Source organism: Myodes glareolus, chromosome 18 (genome assembly GCF_982192425.1).
Source record: "Myodes glareolus chromosome 18, mMyoGla1.1, whole genome shotgun sequence".
Lineage (NCBI taxonomy): Eukaryota > Metazoa > Chordata > Mammalia > Rodentia > Cricetidae > Myodes > Myodes glareolus.
In genome coordinates this window covers 59,939,929-59,964,145 of record NC_142043.1, presented here as the reverse complement: position 1 = coordinate 59,964,145, position 24,217 = coordinate 59,939,929, and the positions used below count along the sequence as shown (strand labels likewise).

Here is a 24,217-nt window from a genome sequence, read left to right as displayed (position 1 = left end):
CCATTTAATATCTACAAAAGGTCTTGACCCAGGCAATCTAAATACATCTTTCTATAGTTTCATAAATCTGTACTTAAAATGTAAAGATTATCTTAATATTACAAAGTAAGAACAGAGTTAAACACTGGAAAGGAATCACATTCAAAGGAGAACTGAATGGGAGGTGCCATGGGTAAGTCAGTGTCAGATGAATCAAAACCAATAGTCACTCTGATAAAAATTATGCCTACAAAAATCAAATTCATTTTGAAAAGCCAATAAAAATATTTTATTAAATCATTCATAATGCAATAAACTAATTCTACTCTAAATTCTTCAACAAAGGTTTTTAAAAATAAGATTTAAAACATTTTTTCCCTTTATTTTACATGTATGGGTGTTTTGCCTGCAGGTACGTCTCTGCACCACATGCATACATTGTCCTTAGAGGCCAGAAGAGGGCATTAGATCCCCTAGGACTAGAGTTACAGACATTATAAGTGACCCTATGGGTGCTGGTAATGGAACCTGGGTCTTCTGGAAGAGCAGCCAGTGATCTTAACAGCTAAGCCATCTCCCCGCCCTTCTTATTTTATGAGTATGAATGTTGTGCCTATTTAGGCAAGGGCATCACATGCTTGCAATGTCTATAGAAACCAGAAGAAGGCACTAGATCCCCTAGAACCAGAATTACAGACTCTGCTATGAAACACAATGTGGCTGAACCCAGGTCCTCTGCAAGAGCAGCAGGTGGTCTTAACTGCTGATCCAATCCTCCAGCTCCCAACTCCATCACAACTATTATGCTTATGAATTATACCAAACACGCAGACAATACATTAAAAATAACCACTTTAAAAGTAGAATGTGGAATGTAACTTCAAAGCAAATAGCAAGGATTCCCCAGAGGGATGGTCAAGCCTTGCCATATTAGAAATCTACATACATGTGATTGGCGTGTAGCCAAAATGCCTAAAACAAAAAGGAGAGACAAACAGGAATGAGGCACCTTTAGCTATCTATGGGTTTCTCTTCTTCGTCCAAATCCACAGGCAAAAGTCTAGTGCTGCTTTAGAAATTTCATTACTTACTGGTCTAAGAAAGCCAAGTTTTGAATGTTTAAAATATAACAGTGTTTTTTTATTTTTAAGACATCTAAAATTATTAACATGTGTGCATTTAAGATTGTAACTGTAAATTATGCAAATGACCCTCACATTGAGATTCTCTTCCCCTCACAGCTCCCTCCTCTCTGCTTGGACATGGTAAAGGGAGCCTGGAGGGGAAGGCATGGGAGAGAGGCACACTCATCAGCTGTGTGCAAATGGCCCACACTTATCAGCTGTGCACAAATGGCCCTGCAGTTGATGTCAATAATGGTTAGCAGAGCCAAACTAGCTCCAGCGAAGGATGTGTCCAAGTCAGACTGCTGCTGGATCACAGCTAAGTGGGGAAAAAGAGCTAGAGAACTCTTAAAGGGAACACTGCCAGCAAGACACTTGGTTGGTTTTACTGTCACTTAAAAATGACAGCAAAGAAATAAATAGTAAGGCGAGCCCCACTCTGTACAACCACTCTCCAGGCTGGAGAGGAGGAAGACACTGAGGCTAGAGAACTCAGCGACTGGTCTACCCAAAGGCTCTCTTTCCATTAAGCCACAACTAAGCAGATGCCACAGGAAATGGGTTCTTTAGAAGTTCATTGTTTTAGCACAGAAAAGCTCACTGAAATACAAGAAACAAATAGAAACAGCCTGGGTTTTCCAAAGCTTCAACTACATCCTCTTCTCCTGGGACTGCTTTTAAAAGCATAACAGACATGAAATCATGGCCGGCCGATCTGCTTTAGTGCACCACTGAGGAAGAGACTGCTGAACTGCTGATAATACTTAACAACGTGACAAGACTGGAAAGATCGTCTGAAAGAATTTCCGGCTACAGTACACAAATTATTTTTTGCAGATTTAGTCCAAAATAAATTGATTCTCAAAGTTAAAGTCAGAACCCAAGAAATTGTGAGTCTTCTCTGGCCATTCCCTCCTCTGCCACGATTTCTTAGCATTTATAAAAAGAAAAGTTTTATTTAAGACCCTTCAAATCATGATGGCTTTATGCTCAGATATTTTGGTAGGCAGTAGCAAACTCAGACAATACAGTATTCATAAAAAGTCACCTTTAATTAAGAACATCAATTTACATCTGTATACCTTTGTACCCAAACCAACCCATAACTGCCACTGAGGGCTGCTGGTAAGTGCTAGGACAAGTATTTGGGGTTTCATGAGGAAGGGAGACAGTGAGTCCTGAGTTGTTGGGCTGGGCGGCAAGGGACGGGATGTGGGAAAGGGGAAGTAGTCCTCTGAGACTGGCTGCAGAAGATGAGGGCAATAATACCGCACCTGGAAGTGACTGTGTGACCCGGCAACATGACCGGCAGAGCGGCTGGTTTAACCTAACGGAGAGACTTAAGCTTAGGGTGCTTGGAGGAATCCCAAACAGTGGCTTTGAAACTACACATCAGTGATGTATACATTTCTTCCTAGAATGCACAGGAAGCAAACAGGGCATGTGCCAAAGACACCACTCAGCAACTATATGAAAACCATAGCCAGACACTCGAGAAACAGACAATAAAAGCTAAGATCTGAAGAGCTAATACATGCAGTCAGAGTCAGAGCCTAGCGCTTCATGAGTCAGGTCACTTAGTCACTCCACTACAGTGTGACCTGTCATACGGTTTCGACAACTCACCCCACAACTACTCCTATCTCAGCAGCAGGGTAAACAGCTGAGAATCTGAAACGGCATAAGCTGGGTAGGTTAGAGAGCAAAATGACACAGACTCTACAAGGACCCCATTAAACAACGTGCGGGAACTGACAAGGTGACATGGTAAACCTTAGCCCCCAGCACTGCAAGTAGGCAAACGTCCTATTTCCCTGTGGTACTGGAAAGGCTCACAGCTCTCCCTGTCACTTGCTTACCAGAGAGGCTTTGGGCGCTCCTGAGGCAAATGTCACTGCTACCGTCTCTCAGCAGAACCTCACCTGTGGGGCAGTTCTGCTGCTTCTCTTTGGCTGCCCAGGCATCTACCTGTGCACCCCGCTCTCAGCTGTCAACGCACTCCACCCTCCTTGACGCTCTCCACTGGCCTTTGAACACAGTCCTCAGATTAACACAGATCTCTTATCCTTTTGCACTGTTGCTTTCTTTTCCGAGGTACCGTGGCTGCTTTCTTTTTAATAGACTATTAATTAGTTAGAAAATAACAAAAAGATCTCTGAGAAGTTCTCAAACACTGCTAAACAATCAAAGGAGAAATCAAATGGGGAATTAGCCAGAAATAGTGGTGGATGCCTGGGGGCCCAGCAGTGCTAAAGGTTGCAGAAGGTGGCTGGAGCCCAGGAGTTCAAGGTCAGCTTGGCAACAGGAGCCCTCCACAATTAATAATAATAACAGAGATAGCCATGGGGCATTAGAACATTATTTTTAATTGAATAAAAATGAACATAAAAATGTGTGGGAATATTAAAGCAATATTTGGAGGTAAATTTTAATACAACACACGAGAAAAAGAAAAGACTCAAAGCAGTACTTCAGTTGCTTCTTCAAGAAATGAGAAAAAGAAAAGGGGCCAGCAAGATGATTCAGCGAATAAAGCCACTTGTTGCCAAGCCTGATGACCTGAGTTCAATCAATCCCAGGTACCCATACAGTGGAGGGAACAAACCAACATCTACAAGCCACACGTTTCTCTCTCTCTCTCTCTCTCTCTCTCTCTCTCTCTCACACACACACACACACACACTATATATATATATATATATATATACACACACACACACATATGTATTATGTATATACACACACATATATACACACATATAACTCTATTTAACTCAAATATTTTAAAGAAAAGCAATGAAAATCAAAGTAAGCAAAACAAAGAAAGGCTAACAGCAAAGCCAAAGAGAACTACACCTAAGAATCACTTTAAGTCACCGAGTTCAAAAGTTTAGCTGAAACAAATCCCTTGGAAGGCAGACTACAAAAGCTCGTTAAAGTAGAGATGGCCTCGGGGTGGGAAGCAGATAACCTGAATGGCCAGTATTTATGAGAGAAGTCCGATTTCTGGCTACGGTTTCCCTACCTGGGAACACTTCCTACATTTCATAGGGGCTGTTTTCCAATTCTAGAATGAAATACAATGACAACTAAAACCAGAAGGAAACACTTCACTGCCCTGAGCATTGCAGCACACACCTGTAATCCCAGCATCAGGGAGGCTGAGACAGGAGGATGATTTTGAAATTACCTGGCTATACAGTCAACATAGTGAGACCTTGCTCAAAACAGAAACTAGGAAGGCGATGCAATGGTAAGGAGAATAGGCGCAGGAAGGAGAGCAGCTGCTCGCACCAAGTTCAAAAGTCAGCAGGCAAAGTTCCATTAACTCAAAAGGTCCCCATTAATCTCCGACTCCACACCCCACCTTCTGGACATGTGGGGTCGTCAAGCAGCACTGCCCACAAGGCTTCGCGCACATTGGCCATGCCACAGAGCTCCCAGGCTAGAGCCCTATGCCTGCTTCTCTCATGGGTCCTATAGTGCTGGAGTCTCCACAGCATCCTAATTCCATAGTATGACAGTGTCATGCGGAAGGCTCTGCGGTGGGCAGACTCCATAAGAAATTCCTGCCAAAGCCCCTTAGGCTGTCTGATCCACCCCTTAAGTCTAAAGGAGACTGCACAGTCCCTTTGCCCACAGCCTGTACACATTGCTCACCATCTACAAATGGGACCACGTAGACAGCACCAAGGCTTACTGGTTCCACTTTCAGAGTGACAGCTGACCTGTACGTGGACCTACATGTGTCACAGGTGGGGCAAAGGGACACTGACTGCTAGAACACACTGCACTGAAACCCAGGGAGCAGAGTCCACGGGTAGCACGGCACAGCAAATGACGTCCCAGTGTCTTGCTGGCAAACACAACCTTCAAAGACTTTGCCTCAATGTCTCTCCATGTCTTCAGGGTCTTTCTCCTGTTTTCTTCACAAATACAACCTTTTTAATCTTTTTAGCAGATGTTTCCTTGGTCACACCTTGAGTATTATCTAACACGCTTTTAAATTTTACTTTTGGGGGAATTTTATTGTCATTGTTTGATTTGTTGGTTGGTTTGCTGAGATAGGGTTCTACTCTGTAGTCCAAGCTAGTCTGGAACTCACTATATAGCTCAGAAACGGCCTTGAACTCACAGGAACCTTCCTGCCTCAGCCTCCATCCAAAGTGCTGTCATCACGTCTGTGAGCCATCACACCTGGCTTTGTTTGGGTTCTTTCAGAGAGGAAAGAGTATCACTCTGTAACACGGGTTCATCAGCCATGTGAGTGCTGGGATTCCAACCCGCACCACCACATCCAGCTCCAGGCTTTTGTAAATGGCTAGCTCTACATGTTCCAAACCTTTCTAGCCTCCTTCTCTTATTAATCCATCCTTGTCATTTCTCTTGTTTCACCATAAGCAACCCCCCCCCACCCCGAAAGGTCATCCTGCACCTTCACACTTGCCTGCCAATATTCTTAGGTTCTGCATGCCACTAAGGTCTTTATAGCTGGGAGCCACAGAGTCTTTGCTCAGGTTTCCAGGACCCAATCCTTAGCTCCACCTGAGACCTCATCAGAATGGTCTTTCAACCACCTAGCCAATCCCTAACATCCAGGCTCTCCTATGGATCGGGGCTTGCAATGTTCCATTCACAGAAATGTAGATTTTTCTCTAGATTGCTCTTCTAAATTCATCTAGCCTCCACTCAGGTCCCAAACTGCACATATACTGTCAGGTATTGACAATAGGAACAGTCCGACTTCTTGGTATCAATTTTCTATAGCTAGTTTGTTCTGAACTGATCTAATAGGAAACCTCAGCCTGGGTAATTGTGAACAGAAATGGACTGAAACACAGAAATGGAGAAGTCTAGTCTAGAAGAGCCATATCTGGCCAGCTCTTCCCGTGGCTCACCCATGATAGAAGAGGAAAGACAGACAACCTGAAAGAGCAAGAGACTGAACGCATAGCCTCAAGCCTTTTATAACTGCCATTTAATCCATTTGAGGGAGTGAATTCCCATGACTCAAGAGCTGCCTACGCTTCACCTCCTAATTCTACAGCATTGGGCATAGAGTTTCCAAAGCATTCTTCTTGGGGAACACATCCAAATCATAAAGTTCTTCAAGAAAACTAAAAAGTATTTCCCAGTTCATTTTATCAATTAGCCTGTGCAAAGGCATAGAAAAGGGAGAGAGAAAACAACGAACAAAAAGAAACCCTACTGATCAATATTTCTTAAGAAAATGAATGTATAAATTCTAAACAAAATTTCAGAAAACTCCGACTTGAAGGTACTGTACAAGTGCTTGCCTAGCATAGACCCTGGGTTTGAGTCCTTGTATCACAAAACAAGAAAAAGGAAATCAGCAAATTTAACCCAACAATCCAAAACAAAAATTATGTATCAAGAATGAATATCAGGACCAGGCCGTGTGGTACACACCTTTAATCCCAGCATTCAGGAAGCACAGGCGCGTGTATCTCGGAGTTCGAGTATAGCCAGAGCTACATAGAGGAACCCTGTTTTGAAAATAAACAAAAGCCAACGGTGTGTGAGTTCTAGTGAGCCAGCTTGTTGGGTTAAGGAATTTGCCACCAAATCTGATGACCTGAACCAACTCCTACAACTTGTCCTCTGGTACTACTGTGTTATGGCAAGTATATCACACACACACACACACACACACACACACACATATGTATACACATACACAAACCTCACATATATACATACATACACCAATAAATAAATAAATTTTTGCTGTTTTTCAAGACAGGGTTTCACTGTGTAGCTCTGACTGTACTGGAACTCACTCTGTAGATCAGGCTGGCCTTGAACTCACAGAGATCCACCTGCCTCTGCCTCCCGAGTGCTGGTATTAAAGGTGTGTGCTGTCACTGCCTGGCTTTTTATTTATTTATTTTTTTGGTTTGATAAATAATTTTTAAGAGCATATGTAAGTAACTTAATCAAATCAAAGTTTAACACTCAAAATTCAATGCAATTCAAAGTTACCACGATTAGTTCAGAAGAAAAAAATTCAATAAAACAAAAACCCCAAGAAAGCTATAAATCTCTTTAACTTGACATATAGTTTCTATGAAATACTGATAGTTAATGTCATGCTGAATGCCATAAAACAGAATTTTGTCCTAGAAGAAAAATTTGAAGGGCTGCAGAGATGGCTCAGCAGGTAAGAGCAGTGGCTGTCAAAGGTTCTAGCCAGGAAAGAGAGACAAACACAAAAACTAAATGGTATTCAAACTGGGGAGGAGGAAATAAAACTGCTTTGACTCCTAGACACCAACCACTGAATGGAAGAGCCAATAGAACCGACAGGAAGCACTACTGAGGAATCTAAGCACAGCAAGGTCTCAGAGAACAGAACAGGTGTGTGAGAATCGCCATATCCCCACACACAGCAAGGAACAAGTGCAAACTCAATATTGTAAAGTATTTCTACTTTACAGCAGGCCGAATCAGACCATCACAAACTCAGATTACATTATTGTGTTATTGAAGGATTGGAGATGAAATCTAGACTATTTCACAGCATGAAAACCTGCAAAGTCTTAACTTTTACTGAAACCTAGATACGCTCATTCGCATACTGTTAAAGGCTATTCTGAACTACAATGAGTTCGTTAACTGCAGAACAGACTATATAGTTTATTGTTTTTTATTTACTTATTTATTTGGTTTTTCGAGGCAGGGTTTCTCTGTGTAGCCCTAGTTGTGCCGGCATTTACTCTGTAGACCAGGCTGGCCGTGAACTCACAGAGACCTGTCTGTTCTGCTTTTTTTTTTTTTTTAAAGCAATATGCTTTTGTAACTGTATTTTCTGGAGGGTAAGTGCAGAACAGACTATCATAAACTGTAGTAAAAGCTTCATGAACATCAAAGTCCTCTATATTTGCTATGGATCAAAGCTGCCTCAATATCTCCCATCCCTTCAATTCTTTAAGCCTATTGACTTATTTTTGTGATAATGGGGACTGAACCCAGGACCTTGTACACGCTAGGCAAGTAACTCTACCACTAGGCTACTTCCCCAGCTTAAGTTTTCTTAAAACCACACTTTATAAACAGCAATACAATTTACACATTAAATAACACTGTAATAGAATGATTTGACAACTTTAAAAGAAAAAAAAAACAAGAAAAATTTCCAGTTATTGAATCTCTCCCTCCAAAACAACAACAAAAAAAAAAATCATTTTTTTCTAAGTGGGTCAACGAGACAAATGTACTCAGCAACTAACCATGTCATACCGTGCTAATCAGTGGGATTAAAAAGAAAGCCCAACCTTCACAACCACTGCCTCAAAAGACTAACACATGTTAGATTCTTTGGGAATAAAATGATAATTGCTATTTCAACATACAGAAAGATTAATTCACATATCCCCCTACACACACAGAAAACCACCTACGACCAAGTTACAACCAGAGAAAGGAAGTTTGAGTCCTCCCTCATGACTTATGTCCTTTTGCCCATTTTCCCCATCACCTGACAGTCTCCCTTCTTAACTTCTGGATTTAATGCACACTTACCCTTTTACACACACCCATGAACACATCACAGACTAGGACCAACATACGAGGAGGGACATGTGGTTTGTTTTTTTGGAGTTTGGGTCACCTTCCTGCAAATGTCATGATTTGGCTGTTGTTGACAGATGAACATTATTCCACTGTATGTACGCACTATATTTTCATTGTCCAATCATCAGCTGATGGATACTTAGGCTCCTTCCACTTCCTTGCAGCAATCAACATGGGTGTGAAACTATCTCTGTGATAGGGAAATCTTTAGGAAAATGCCCAGGAGTACTACAGAGTCGCTGCCAAACTGACTGCCATAATGGCTATATTAATTTGCACTCCCACCATCAGTGAGCAAGAGTTCCTCTTCCCCATATCAGATTTCTCACTAGCCAGTGACTAGAATGAGATAGTATCTCCAAGTAGTTTTCATTTGCACCTGATTTCTAGGGATGTTGAGCACTAAGCTACATTCCCAAGACCAATTTGATCATCATGTTGTTTCAGATCAGAAACAGATTCAGGGAAAAAAAAAAAAAAAAAGACTACAACAAAAATCTTCTGAGTTGATAGGAGTTTTTTACTGTGCAGCGAATCTATTCAGTACTAACAATTCTAACCAACAGGAATTTCCCTTAGCATTATTTTGTTGGCACACACAATTCCAAGGACCAGTCAACCTCCTCGTATGTCGGTCCTAGTCTGTGATGTGTTCATGGGTGTGTGTAAAAGGGTAAGTGTGCATTAAATCCAGAAGTTAAGAAGGGAGACTGTCAGGTGATGGGGAAAATTTATACACATGACGCATACAGACAGACAAACACACAAATGGAAGAGGGAAAAAACTGACATTTTATATCAATGTGAGAAATACACACTGATGTTTGTGCACAGCATGATAATGTGTGTACTCTCGCATACAGACATCCAGTGCCACACATATGGAGGTCAGAAGACTCGGGTGCCAGTCCTAACCTTCCATCTGAACACAGGGCCCCTTGTGTGCTGTAGCATACCACAAGCTAGCTGGCCAGGGAGCAAGCATCGAGGGATCCTCCTGTCTCCTCAGAACTTGCCACTGCAGTGTTGCTGTGACAGACAAGCACTACCACATCAACTTTATGTGGATTCTGGGGATCCACACTCTGGTCCCCATTCTTGTACAGCAAAAGCCTTAATCCGCCACAGACCTCCTAGCCCAAGAACTTTATTTTAAAGATAATCAAAACAGGACAAGCTTAATATCAAACTTAATGGCTTTTTACATGCATGGTAAGCCACCCCAAAGTCATTTCTCTCAGGTAGTAGTTCAGACCTAGGAATATAGATCAGCTGATGGGAATGTTTGCTGACCATATGCACATCCCTACATTCAATCCCAGCACTACATAAACCTAGACATGGTGCCACACCTATAATTCTAGCATTTGGGAGATGGAGGCAAAAGAATCAAAAGTGAGAAGTTGGTACACCGTGGGTTCAAGGGCAGCCTGAATTACAAAATATATGGTCTCAAAAATAAGCAAACGAAAAAAACAGACAAAATGTATGTAAATCTTTTCTTCCCCTTGGTGTTTTGAGACAGTGTCTCTTTATGTAGTCTCAGCTGTCCTGGGGCTCCATCCGCTTGGGCCTCCTGAAGGCTGCAGCTGGATTTGGATCTTCCTTAAAAGCAACAGCCCAGAAGACATTTTCCCTTAAACAGCAAAACACAACTTTATGCTCTCTTTATGTCTAAACTCACAATCCACAAACTATCTTGTATTTACCATTTGCAGTCACCACACACCATTTGGTATCACCGTCATAAATGACACTTAGATCTTTTTCACACAGGGCCTACCTATATTGCTCAGACTGGCCTCAGACTAGACTCAAGCAATCCTTCCACCTCAGTCTCCAAAATAACTGAAACTGCAAGCTTGTAAAACCATATCCAGCAAGATGCTAAATTTTAAGATTGCTTTAGGTTTATTTATATGTATGAGTGCTTCGCAAGAATGTATGTATGTGCACTACATGCATGCTTGGTGCCCATGGAGGTCAAAAGGTGTTGGGTCCCTTGTATCTGGAGTTACAGCTGGTTGTGAGGCACCATGTACGTGGATGCTGGGAACCAAACCCAGGTCCTCTGTAAGAACAACAAATGCTCTTTACCACTGAGTCAACTCTCCAGTCCCTAAATGCTTAATGTTATCACCATGAAACTGAGTGGTTTTGGTTTACTTTGTTTTTTAGAAATGATGGTCCTTTAAATTGGCTAAAATTCAGTATCATTAAAACTCCAAACACTGTCCTTGTTCTTCTTATGACATAAAGGACTACTCGATACTCCTTCACCCCAGAGTGTCCCAAATTCATTCTCACCTACCTTACTACATAGCCTGGCTCATCACCCAAATTTTTGAGTAGGAAATTCCAGTGTGGTATGGAATACTTTGATCACACTCTTGACACTCCTGATATTGCCAATAAAGTTTACCTTGAATCTGAGGGCGGAGCTAGCTATTAGCTGACCAAAATTAGCCATAGAGATTTGGAGAACCCAGAACATATAGAGAGACACAGAAAGTAGTAGGGAGCAGTCTACAAAGATTCTCAGCCTTTGGGATCAAGAAAGGATAAGAAAGGGGGTCAAGGGCTGCTTCTCCGCCGCTTCTCTGAGCATACAGATTCCCCCCCCCCATATCTGACTCCCGAGTTTTCATTGATAAAAGAATAACTCAACACTTCATAGCATTATGTAGACACTTGCTGAACACTGCAGACAAGCTCCAGGAGCTCCTTCGTATGCATGCACACAGAATGGACACCGTGAGAACCAGAAAGGAAGGCTTACTTGCCCAAAGACATAAAGCCAAAGGAAATCTCTCCAACCTCGTGGGACTGTCACCATTCCTCTATTGGGGTGAGATGTTTGCAGAACACCTGGTGCAAGTCAGACGTGTGATTTGAATGTGCATATGGTTATTTAGCCAATCGTGAGCATGAAGAAAACCCATCCCTGACAAGAGTTTTGACCCTTTGCAATACCCGAGTCATCTGATCAAATGAGCTACGCGGAGTCAGTTAGAAAGTGAACCTCTGCTTCAGAAGTCACGTGTTGTCAAGAAAACGAAATGCAGGTTCCCGGCCTGAGCAAATTTCACTTACGCGGTCCGCTCTGCATCAGCTCTGATATTTTCGACTGCTACCAAGAGACAGCTCGACACAGTTTTTCTACGGTACGATAATCACTTTCTTTCTTTCTTTCTTTTTTTTTCTTTTTCCAAGACAGCGTTTCTCTGTAGCTTTGGAGCCTGTCCTGGAACTAGCTCTTGTAGACCAAGCTGGCCTCTAACTCACAGAGATCCATCTGCCTCTGCCTCCTGACTGCTGGGATTAAAGGCGTGCGCCACCACCACCAGGCTTAATAATCACTTTCTTACTAAAACATCAAAGAAATCCTTACATACATAGAAAATATATAGGCAAACACACAAAACATTCTTAAGCTATCTAAAGTTTCTGAGGTTAGAACACTGTTTGGTGTACACTGGAATCCAAAGGGGAAAATGAGACTTTTTAGTGAGAGATAAAGGGAAGGAGACCAGCTCTTTCTCAATAGGAAAAATGTAACAAAACCAATTCTTTTTCTCCATATCGCTTTCTACAATGGCTTGACTATTTTGCAACATACATGGACTACTTTTATATTTTTTAATTAAGAAAAAAACTACACTCGTTCTGCTTGCACAAGGCATGAGGCCCCCTGGAGAGAACTAAAGTGGGCAGACACTCGAGTCTCTTACAGAATGATGGAGTTAGGCTGGTGGTGTGGTGTAGGCTTGCAGCTAATTCCAGCTACTCAAGAGGCTGAAGCAGGACTGAACATTCCAGGTCCCTGTGGCAACAAAGTGAGGGTTATAGCGTTATAGCGGGCTGGGATACTTGGTCTGACCTCCATCTATCTCCCAATTAAAAGTTAAGAGGCTAGTAGGGTTGGGGATATAGCTCAGCTATAAAGCATGTATCTAGCCATCTGCCATGCCCTTAATCCCAAAGCACACCTCAGTCATCAATAGTTTCTTATATTAACCCAGTACAATGAAAGGATAAGGAAAAAAATCTGTACGAATCTAACACAGACATACCGTTTTCCAAACTTTTTCCTAATGTACTGGAGGACCGAACCGCCTATGCAACAACACAGGTCCTCGCTCCAAACCTTTGGAAAGAACTGCTGTTGCCTGTGGTCCACAGCTGAATTCACCTCAAGATTTAAGCCTCCTGAAAGGCAAGCCTTGTCGGGCTCCACGGTCCGTCTATTATTTATTTATTTTTATTTTGAGACAAGGTGTCTCACTCTGCAGCCCGACTCTGAGCTGAGCTCATCCTGTCTCAGCCTCCAAAGTACCAGTATTACAGGTATGGGCCAAAGCTTAAGGTTCTTTCCAATGACAAAGTCAACATTCCATTTTATCAGGGGGTTCCTTGCCCACCTGCACTTTAGGACAGATCGTCAAGAGAGCGAAGAAATCAAGGTTGCCTGGATTTGAATGATGACGGAAATTTCCATTTGGTTTGTAAATAGCGAAACCCACCCAGAAACACACACACACACACACACAAAGAACTATGGATGTCTCAAATGTAAGCACTGCTTGGAAATGCATCATTTCTTCAACAACACATATCCAACCTGAAACAATTAGCCATGTCTCAAGAATAAAGAACACTGCCAGCTGCAAACAGCCAGGTCCTAACAGTAGGACGCAGCCTTCGGGGGGAGAGGGGGATGTTCCTTCGCTTCCCGCCCCTGCTCCCCACCCTCAATCCTCCAGACCGGGAGGCAACCTGTCTCAGCCCAGGGCAAGGGACCAGGGTGAAAGCCCCGTCTCCCCCGGCACCATAGGGATTCCAAGCACGAGGGTCGCACCCAGGCCCTCCGCAAGGATGAGATCCCCGGCTAGCTGGGTACCACGCCAGTCAGTGCTCCCGGGGGCGGCGTGGGGGAGGGGGGGTCTGCCCGGCAAGCTGTGAGGTCCGCCCGGGAAGGGACACGGCGCAGGCGCCGATGGCTGGAGGTGAGGGGTGGCAAGGGGGGGGGACAGCGCAGGCGCGGGGCGGCCGCCAGGGTCTGCGGGGCCGCCCGGGCCTGGCCGCGCGGGCGGCGCTGAGGAGACGAGCATGCCCGCGGCACAAGCGGAGAAGACCCTGCCCTGGCCTGGCTCTTACCGCGCGGCACCGCCTCGCTCACTCGCTGGCTCCGGGCTGGGGCCGGGCGGCGAGCTCGCCTGCCCGGTGGCGCGGCCCGGATCCGTTGAGTCCGGCCTCAGGGCAGCAGCCAACCCCACGGCGCCGCTCCCTCGGCCCGCCCTGTCTCCCTTGCGGCTCCCGCCCTCCGCCCGCCCCTTATCCACCCCTGGCCGGGCGGTGCCGCCCCCCCCGCTACTACTCCCCGCGCACGCGCCGTGTCCGCCGCCTCCCCCCCTTCCCGGCCAACCACTGCGCAGGCGCCTGCGGTCTTTCGCGCAGGGGGGGGGGGGGTCCGGGGCTGCGCATGCGCAGTTGCCGCTTTTGTAGCTGGAGGTGCACTCTAGGAAGGTAGGGTTCCTGGATGCTACGTGCGCAAGCCCCAAGTTCCAGGTTTTCTCTCGCAAGCAAATAGGTCCGTTCCGGTTGAGATATATACTTACAGTGTGCTGAGGGCTTTGCTCTGAATGAACGTGACAGCTGAGAAAAATGCACTTAACAGATTCTCCTGGTACACATGAGGGAACGCAAAAAACGGGCGAGCAGCACCTGTCCCCACCCTCACTCTTGAAGGGAACGAAACTATACGTTCATCTAAGTCCCCCAGTGGATTTATTTTTATTTTTAATTCGTCTTAGTTCTATTGCTGTGATAAAGCACCACGACCAGAAGCAACTTAGGGAACGGGAGGGCTTATTACAACTCTCAGGGTCGCTTTGGAGGGACACAGATTGTTGGCTTGCTTCTCCGGCCTTGCTTCACATAAGACCACCTCTACGGGGTAGCACCGCCCCCAGTGAGGCTGGGCCCCTCCCACATGAATCCTTAATCAAGAAAATGCCCTACATGTTTGCCTACAGGCAATCTAGTTTCTCAACTTAAGTTCCTCTTCCCAGATAACTCTTTAATTTAGGTCAAACTGACAAAATTCAGCCAAAACATTCATCTTTGGTGTTTTCTTTTTTAAGAATTTATCTCGGATTCACTGGTTATAGTGGTGCGCACCCTTAATCTTAACACTCTGGAGGCAGAGGCAGGCAGATCTCTGAGTTCAAGTCTAGCTTGGTCTACAGAGCAAGTCCCGGGACAGACCCTGGCTACACAAAAACCCTGTCTTGAAAAACAAAACAAAACAAAACACAATGTCACTTGCCCAAGATTGCAAGCTAGGAAATGACAGAGCCAGGAGTGGGTCCAGGTCCTTGCTCTTACCCTGAACATGGAGACTGAATGGGCCATTTGGTTTCTGAATCCCTTTAGCATTTTTTAGGGAAGTTTCTTTTTTTTATTTATTTTATTCTCATGCTCAGAATTGAACACAGACCCTCAGACACACTACAAATGTGGTGTTCTGCAACAGGGCCCTCCTTCATCTGAAAACTTAGGCACGGTTTCAGAAAATCATGATCCTTGTACAAATACACAGTAAATGTTGATTAGAGGATTCATTCACAGAATTCGTTAATTAAATGAAGGAATTGCTATGTCTTCAAGGAATTCAAGGGCCAAATTCATCAATTGGAAATATTGAAATAAACTTGCTAATCGAGGCCAAACTTGCTTTTCCACTGTTTGTGGGGGGTGGGAGTTATCCTAGGGTAAGTGAGAATCAGGCGTGTTCCTGACTGCTTCCTACAATTCCTAGAATTGTAAAAAGATTCCAAGGCACATGGTAACCTCGACACTCCTCTTCTGCCACAGCCTCCCCCTAACAACCCCTTCTGCCTACCACTGTCCCTCTTCTGGTCAGCCAGACCTATTCGCAGGGCCATCATCCAGGGCCTAGCCTCAGCTCCTTTCCTTCCCGCCATTAACCTTGACCTGCCCCTCCCTTCACCCCCACACACCTGCTCTCAGCTGACTCCCCTCATTCAACCCCACTGTTCTTCCACTCCATGGGGTTGCAGGACCTGAGCCCCCCATGTGCTCATGTCCCCTTTTCCCTCACTGATCTCTCTCAAATAGAAAAATGTTTGTTTACCACAATTTCAATAGATTACCCAGTCCTTAAGCCTGACCTCCACCCTGTCTCCCAAGGACAGGGACGTGGCAACATTCTTCACGTCCAGGATACCACAATGGGGTAGGAGCTGTGTAGGTTCCACGCACCCATCCTTATTGAATTACCAGCCCAAGTCAGATGATCTCCGCAGATAAGGCTTCATCATTACTTGCCTCCCGGTAGGAAGGTGACAGCCTTCACAGTGGTTAATTTTAACGAAAATGAAAGAAATGATTTAGGGAGTCTGTGAAAACCCAGCCTTACTTTTTTTCTCATTGTATGCGAGGGTGCAGTGAAATCACCAAACAAGACTCTCCGGGGGCGGAAAGAAAGGTTTATTGGGAATCAAACTGTCAAGGCTTTCTCCCAGGGGGCAGACAGAAGAGGAAATAGTGGGAAAGTGAGTGGAGTTTATTGGACAGTCAGCAAGGTGTGGTCCCTGAGCTGACAGAGGCTGTTCCGACTGACCAGGAACTAGAGCCCTTGCCCAAGGTAATTGACCTTTGGGGCGGACTAAGGAAGGTTCCTGGTAGACGGAAGCCTCCAGGGGGCCCTGCTTTGGACCTAACCCTTACCAGAGACTAAATAGATCAACCTGACCATGGATAACAATGGGGAAATTGTATCAACACCTTCATTTCAGCTTTCGGTAGGCACCTGATTGTGACAACAGCTTCAAAGACTAGAGGACAGCTATAGTCCACCTTCCAGGAGAGAAGTGAACAAAGGATCTTCAAAATAAAAACCTTAAAAAGATGAGGTGAAGTAGCGCGTGCTGGTGGCCACCTTATACCATGATTCGTCACAGGGCAGCTCAAACATGGGAGTGCCACTCTCCCCGTTCAGGGCTAGACACCTGGAGCCTGCTTTAAATGTAGACAAATGGGCCACCTGCAAGAACATGCCCCAGTTCGGGGCCACTGACTTGGCCATGCTCTCTGTGTGGGGAAAAGGGCACTGGAAATCACCCAGAGCAAAGAAAGATGCCAGTCCCCCTAAGCTTCTGTCCTTGCTAGATCTTAAACACCAGACTCCTAAAATAGGTGGATTTGTCGCCATTGACAACTGCTACTAAGTGACAGACTACCGTTCCCATTACCTTCACTTTTATCAAACCCAGCACAACACTGTCACTAACTAGCAAGATAGTGTCTTTTTTCATTGACACAGGGGGGCAGATTATTCTTTTTTTTTCCAATCATAATTTCCTAAAGTGGAGGGCATTCTATTTCAACTCAAATAGACAGGTCCATTTCTGGGCAGCCTGTTTGTACCTTCCTTTCCCCTTCTTTTCCCCTTCCTTCCCGGACATTCCTTGTTATCTGACCCCTGACCCAGAACACGACATTTGGGAAAAGTTGCACACATACCTCTACAATCGGTCCCTCGCAAAGCCCCCGTGGAAGCGACTTTCTTTCTACCACTCTGTCATGCAGACTCCCTTGGGATACACCCCACCCCATTCTCCCACCCCTACCCCCCCCATTCCCCCACCCTGTCTCACTGTTGCTATCCACCTTGGTGCTTCAGGCTCAACATCCAGGCTTCTGAAGGGTTAGAGAGACAGGAGTCCATAATTATCAGACTCTTCAAAGCCTGCATTTTATAGCCTACTAACTCTCCCCACAACACTTCAAGGTTTACACCCAATTAACAAAGCTGTAATTCTAGCCCCTTGGTGGTCTCCAACCCTTCTACCTTGGAATCCCACATGCCTTCCTCCAGCTCTCATTTCCCAATGGCTTTCTTTACTATTCTCCTCAGTCCACCTTGTCCAGACCCTTTTTCATTTCTCTGGGTAGTCACGACACCCAGGTGCCCACTCAGCTTACCTGGATAGTCACGCCCCAGAGATTTTGAGATAGCTCTCATCTATTCAGCCAGGCCCTTGTTCACAACCTGCTAAGCCTCAATGTTGCTCCCAGGACTCTCTCTAACATGTAGATGGCCTCTTTCTGAAACCCCTCTTATGATCTATCTCTTTAACACACCTCAATCTTCCTTCCTTTGCTGGCTGCCCAGGGATACTGGGTGTCCTGTTCTATGCCCAGTATGGCCTCCCTGTAAGTAACCTACCTTGGCCTCATCCTAACCCCCTCTCTCTGGATTATAACTAAAGTTGCAAAGCTCTGATCCAGGACCAAACCCTCCAAACTTAAATGGGACTTTCTCTCCTTTCTGGGCTAGCAGATTGCTTTTATACTCAGAGCCCCAACTTTGGGGTCTTACCTAAACCTCTTTGCTAAGCCATTTATGGTTCTCTGAACCCCTCTCACCCTCATGCTCCAAGCACCAAGCCTGTCAGAACATTCCTGCTTTAGGGTTCCCAACCCCCTCTCTAACTTACACCCTGTTTGTCCACACCTCTCATAACCGAGCCATGGGTCTATGCCAGTTTTATGGAGATTTAGCCAAAGCAGTGGCCTCCTTGTCTAAACACTTAGACTGAGTAGCACAGGGTTGACCTTCTTTCTTAACAATAAAGAACCCTCAAACTGACACTGTCAATCCCTTTCCCTTTCTGTCCCTGCCTTCCACAACCTCTGTGAACTCAAAAGTTAACCAGCTTCTCTCCTCTCCCCTCCTTTCTCGCCCTTCCTCCCTCTTGCAGGCAGCAGGTACATAATTTATACAAAGCCTCCTGATATCCTTTTTCTGAAAAACATTTATTTATTCTACCTTGCATTTATGAGGATTTGGCCTGCATGTATGTATGTGTACCATATGCGTGGCAGGTGTGCACCATGTTCATGTGGGGTGCCCTCGGAGGCCAGAAGAAGGTGTCAGGTCCCCGGGGACTGAAGTTACCGAGGTTGGGAACCACCCCGTGGGTGCTAGAAATTGAGCGCAGGTCCTCTGCGAGAACAAGTGCTCTTAACCGCTGAGACATCTTTCCAGCTCCTAATCACTTTTCAATGTTGTCAGCCTCTTAATCCAGCCACCCCCTTCCTACGGAGCCTTCCAGAAGACCCCTACTCCTACCCTGGTCTTCTTTACTCTTTGCTCCTTCCAGTCACCTGTCCAATGCGCCGCTGTCACAGGACACACCGCCCTCAGTTTCTCCCCTACACATCACCTCGCAGCAGGCAGGCATTGCTCTTCCCTGGCACACTAGCCCCAAACCAAAAGGTTACTGAGTATATTGACTCCAAATACATACGCGGCATCCTCCACTTTCATGCCCTAATTTGGCAGGAAGAAAATTCTCTCTCACTTCATAGGGGACACCTATAATTAATACATAAGCCCTTTCAAGCCACCCACTTGTCTCTGACAGCAGCAGTCACCTACTGTGACACCCACCAAGGCGCTTTGGATCAGACCGCCAGCGGCAGCCCTCCAACTGACACCCTCGCGAAACAGACACCAGCCCCTCGGTCACATAATCCCAGCCCTCTAAAGTCTGCTCTTTCAAACTTGTTTCCTTTGTTGACTGTAATATTCTTCCAACCTTTGTTTCCTTCCAACCCATCTAACTCCACAGCGTATAGAGGGCCTGAGGTCCTTGTGCTCACAGATTAGCACGGAGGAAACCAGGAATGTTAAACACGCCTCCGGCTTGTCTCTTCAACTGAAGGGGTGTGCACACTGTTTTTCCACCCAGAAGGCTGGAAATGTATGTTGTGAATAACCTTGTGATCTGTGCTGTCTATTGGCCCAGGTCACACCCAAGTTCCTCAAACTACGCGGTTAGCCCAGACTTTTCCTCCCTAGACCTTTATCTTGATCAGCATAAAATTCATCCTTAAGGGGACGTCACACATGCTTTATAGCCCAGTGACCTTTACACTGTCTGTGTGACCAAGACAGTGTAAGGCCCTTACACCAGATCCTAGGCCCTTAAGCTATAGAACACATCTTTATGGAAGAGGTCACATGCACTATGCAAAAGAGTTTTGATGTAGTCATGCCTTAAGCTTTATTGTGCACATAGCATTGAGGTAACTAGGACACAATTTTCCAAAATTGTACTATACTTAAATATGTTTAAAATAAACTGCCCGGTGTCAGACTCTAGAAATTTGCTACTGAATTGTGTTGAACTGGATTTCATTCTTGTCTCTTCTGGATCATTACTCTGTTGGTCATGGCATTTTTAGAAACCCCCGTAATGATGAGGTTCTCCACATAGAAAAAAGGGAAGCCATGTCAATGACTCCAGATATAAACCGTGACTCCACTATTCCCTCTTGTGACACATCCTTCCCACCCTACATGAGCGACTCTAAATGGGACATCAACTTCTTACCTTTCTCAAGACACAGTTCTCCTCTCCTGTCTTCCCATAGACACTTCCTCAGCTTGGATAGAGTTTACCAAGCTAGATCGAAGGATACACAAGAGGCCCCTTGCATCCTTCTAGCTCAAATCATTCCTTATTTTTTGGCCTGCTGTCATCTCTACAACCTAACAACAGACCTGCTTTTGTTTTGAAAATAACTCAACATCTGGCAACCTCCTTAGATATTAAATTCTTTTTCCATATTCCCTATAGACCCCAGTCATGGTGGGACATGGTGGTGTTCTTCACAGGCAATACTTCACAAAGCTAATTCTTCAATTCTCCTGGCCAGTTCTGCCTGTTGCTCTCCTTCATTTAAGAGCTCTCTCTAGAAAACATCTTAACTTTAGCCTTTCAAACTTAAGTATAGCAGGCCCATCGCTATGTACCCTCTCCTTAGCCTCTCATCCTTCCCAGATGTAGGCTGATCCTATTGATCTACCACTACCTTCCTCTAACACCTACTAGTAGCCTCACCCCATATACTTTACTTTCTGTTATTCTTTTGGTTGTTATTGAGTGCTATCTATATACATAAGTATATGGGGCCATCCACTGGGGCATGGGCAATTTACCAGGAGCCACATCCTCGAAGGGGAGGGAATCTCTCTCTTTTATCAGACAGCAACTGCCCTTAGCTCCTCTGCCAAAGGTAGGGGTGGCATCCATGCTTGAACGTTGACTGGCTTGACCTTGTGTATGTTTTACGCAGGTAACCACAGCTGCTCTGGGTTGATACGGGCAAGAGCTATGTCACGTCCAGAGTCCATAGTTTTATAGCTGCACTCCCCATCCACCAGCTCTTAGATCCCTTCTGCTCCCTTTCCCTCAATGTTTCCTCAGCCTTGGAGGTGGGTGGGAGTGGAGATCGACACCGATAATTCATTCACAGCTAAGCCCTCACAGTTATCGATCCCCAGCACTCCTGCCAGTTATGAGTCTCCACATTAATCACCACCTACTGCCAAAAGACCAAAAACTGAGAGCAACACAAACCTATGGGTGTATTAGTCAGGGTTCTCTAGAGAAACAGAACCGATGGGTGAGTAGATACCATTTATATGGCCCATATATAGACATAATTTATATATCCCATATATAATTTGTATATGCCATATATAATTTATATAATTATATATAATATATAATTTAGGCTTACAGGTTGTGTTCTGACTGTTCCAACCATGACAGTCTCCCGATTCTTGGGAGGTCAAGAATCCAGTAGTTGTTTGGGCCGTAGGCTGGATGTCTCGGCTGGACTTCAGCATACACCAGAACCCCGAAGAAGCAGGCTCTAATACGGTGAAGAGATGGACTTGCCAGCAAGAGTGAGAGAGCAAACAGGCAAAGGGCAAGAGCCTCTTCCTTCCATGAGGTCCTTTATATAGGCTGCCACCTGAAAGGGTGGCCCAGATCTAAGGTAGATCTTCCCACCTCGAAAGATCTGGATTTAAGGTGGGTCTTCCTCCTTCAAATGATTCAATCAAGAAAAATTCCTCGGTCATGGAGAGATGACTCAGGGGTTAAGAGCACTGGCTGCTCTTCCGGAGGTCCTGAGTTCATTTCCCAGCAACCACATGGTGGCTCACAATCATCTATAGTGGGATCTGATGCCCTCTTCTGGCATAAAGGTGAACATGCAGATAGAGTACTCATGTATAAAATTAATTTTTTAAAAAAGTTCCTCACAGGTATACCCAGACATTTGGGTTTTGGTTCATTCCAGTTGTAGTCAAGTTGACAACCAAGAATAGCCGTTACATATGGACATAAAGATAAATATTCAGAAGTAGCTTGGCAGCATGACCATTCAGCACAACAATAACAGTATGTTCCCCTACCCCAGAGCATATGATCTCCTCAGTCAAGGCGTTTGACCACGTTTACAGTACCAGCCATAAAATCTCGTGTGGAGCAAGCTTCATATCCAATCTGAAAGTGGTTGGTCACCCCCATAACCTTTATGACACTATTTCACCGGTTGACACATTTTTCCAGACAGGTTGGTATTGTGGTTATCTGGGGGCCAGGCCTGTGTATAATCCCTGATGGCGTCTCCCCCACAGCAGCCTTCATAGTCCTGCCTTCACTCCGGAAGCTAGCCAGCAGGAAGAGAGACTCTTGGTCAGTCGAAGTTGGTTTCTCTTTGTTCAACCTCCAAAGTGAGCGACGTCTCCGGCAATAGGGTCTCGCCATCTACTTATGGTGAACAACTCAGAGCAATGGTACTATTCATAGACATTCTCTCCACGCCAAGAAAATTAGGTGTGCCCTAATAGAAGCACACGTGCATGATAAGGGGGAGTTGTGTGTGAGGAAGTCGGAGGACAACCTGCGGGGATCTGTCCCCTTCCCACTTTCATGTGGGTTCCAGGCATCAAATTTAGTTAACCACGCTTGCTGAATTAAGTGCCGCTACCGACGGAGCCATCTTGGTGGTCCCAAGTAGTGCCTCTTAATAATTAAAAGAAGGTTGGCAAGTTGGCTCAGTGAGTGAAAGCACTTGTCATGCAGCCCCCATGGCCTGAGTCTGACCCCCTGACCCACACACAACAGAGGGAGAGAACTAACTCCTAAAAGTCATCTTCTCAATTCCCAATGCACGGGCCAGCTTCAGAGTCAGCTCCTGCTGCGACACTTAGGAGCCTTCCTCTCCTGTCCTTCGTGATCACCCATAAACAAAGTTAAGACGTCAACTGCAAGGCTGGGGAGATGGCTCCGTGGTTAAGAGCACTGGTTATTTGTTCAGAGGACCTGGGTTCGTATTCCCAGCTCCCACATGGCAGTTACTTGTAACTGCCACCACTTGTAACTCCGGTTCCAGGGGGCTTCAATGTCCTCTTTGGACCTCCCCGGGCTCCTGCACACATGTGGTGCACAATAGATACAAACACAGGCATACACACATAAAAATAAACAAACCAGTCGGTAGTGGTGCTGCACACTTTTAGTCCCAGCCCTCGGGAGGCAGATGAAGGCGGAACACTCTGTGAGTTCGAGGCCAGCCTGGTCTACAGAGAGAGTTCCAGGACAGCCAATGCTACAGAGAAACCCTGTCTCAGGGGAAAAAAAAAATTCAACTGTATATCCATAGAAACACTTGATTCTCTTTAGACTTCACAGTCAGTAGTTGAAGGTGTAGTCTCTGCTGCTAGAAATATTAGAGCATTTGTTATTGTGTGCAAGGCATTGGGTTTCAGTTCTCAGCATTACAAAACTTTTAACATCATCACCACCACCATCATCATCACCGCCATTATTATTGCAGTAACAGAGGTTGAATTAGGGCTTCTAGAATGCTAAGCAAACACTTTACCATATATTCAATCCCTAGCCCTATTTCCTACTTTAAAAAAGTTATTTTGAGACAAGATCTCATTAAGTGTTTACTAGACTGACCTTGCAGAGAAGCCCAGGTGTGAAGGAAGTGTCCTAAAACTGATCCACGTGGCCCAGCACTTTTGGGCCCCTTCCTCAGCCCAGTGACCCACTCCCATTTGGGGGAGAGCTTTCTCTTTCTTAATGAGCTGTCTCTATTTCTGTTTATTTCTGTGTCTCTGGTACAATTCTCCACCCTGGGACGCAAGAGCCTGGGATCGAGAGCACTCTGAACTCAGATCTGTGACTTGGCACTTCTAAGCATATTTTCCGTGACATTCTGGGCTTTCTTACTGTTTCTCTGACCTCTGTGCTAAACTTCAGAGGCATAACTTTTCTTCATCTCCCCTCCTCTTGGCAAGCACTGGGATTGTTAGCCTGCCTGCTCTGTTTTTCCCCCCTCACATTTTAGTAAAATTGCTCTCAAGTTTCCCTCTGAATCTGTTCTTTTTGTTGTTGTTGTTGTTGTTGTTGTTTGGGTTTGGTTTTTTAATACAGGGTTTCTCTGTAGCGTTGGTGACTGTCCTGAAACTAGCTCTTGTAGACCAGGCTGGCCTCGAACTCACAGAGCTCTATCTGCCTCTGCCTCTCGAGGGCTGGGATTAAAGCCATGTGCCACCACTGCCGGGTGGATAAGAACACTTGTTATGCAAGCATGAGGACCCAAGTTTGAATCCCCAGAAC

At 45.2% G+C, this 24,217-nt stretch overlaps 1 protein-coding gene across 2 annotated transcripts in view; it reads right to left on the bottom strand.

Annotated features, from left to right (window-relative positions):
• The window catches only part of Specc1l (sperm antigen with calponin homology and coiled-coil domains 1 like), a 107,921-nt gene extending 93,937 nt beyond the window's left edge, over window positions 1–13,984 (bottom strand). Inside the window, exons 1-2 of one of the 2 annotated variants that reach the window (XM_085679756.2) lie at window positions 13,854–13,938; window positions 12,428–12,519 (exon numbers count right to left, since the gene is read on the bottom strand). The gene's annotated coding sequence lies outside the window, so the exon portion shown is untranslated. Of the gene's footprint in view, window positions 1–12,427; window positions 12,520–13,853 lie in introns of both variants that reach the window. The other variant, XM_085679757.2, reaches the window with a different exon arrangement.
• Window positions 13,985–24,217: the final 10,233 nt, after the last annotated feature.